Genomic DNA, 507 nt, shown 5'->3' on the forward strand with positions numbered 1-507 from the left:
AGAATCCCCCTAGACAGAATCCGTAAATGATTACAACTTCATACTGGAATTTGTTCGGTGAGTTACACTTCTGACAACACTCCCAGGGCATCCGAGAAAACACATATGAAATGCGCCGGCAGGACGACCGGAGTGTTCATCGTATCTCTGTCTCGCTTGTTAATTGGGACCTCCGCAGTTTAAGCTTCATTCCCAGCGGTTCAGATAACGCAGGAGATCAAACTAGACCCCTTCGTATGCAAAGGGGACACCCAGGCAAGCTTCTCTGTACTTACTTTGAAATGGAGCTTCTATTAAATGCGCTAAGCTAAGGTTGATAGAAGTTTATTGTTATACAGTGTCTGCTGCATAATCCATGTTTTGTTTTATTAATACATCTGACATATATTAAAGAAAGTAAATGTGCAGTTCATTGAATGTTAACAAAACAAAACGTGTGATTAAGCTTTGTATACACTGGTAGAAAAAATTCTTATAGACAAACTAGGCTTTTAGACAGGTGAGACA

The sequence above is a fragment of the Penaeus monodon genome, chromosome 20, assembly GCF_015228065.2.
Source record: "Penaeus monodon isolate SGIC_2016 chromosome 20, NSTDA_Pmon_1, whole genome shotgun sequence".
Taxonomy (NCBI): domain Eukaryota; kingdom Metazoa; phylum Arthropoda; class Malacostraca; order Decapoda; family Penaeidae; genus Penaeus; species Penaeus monodon.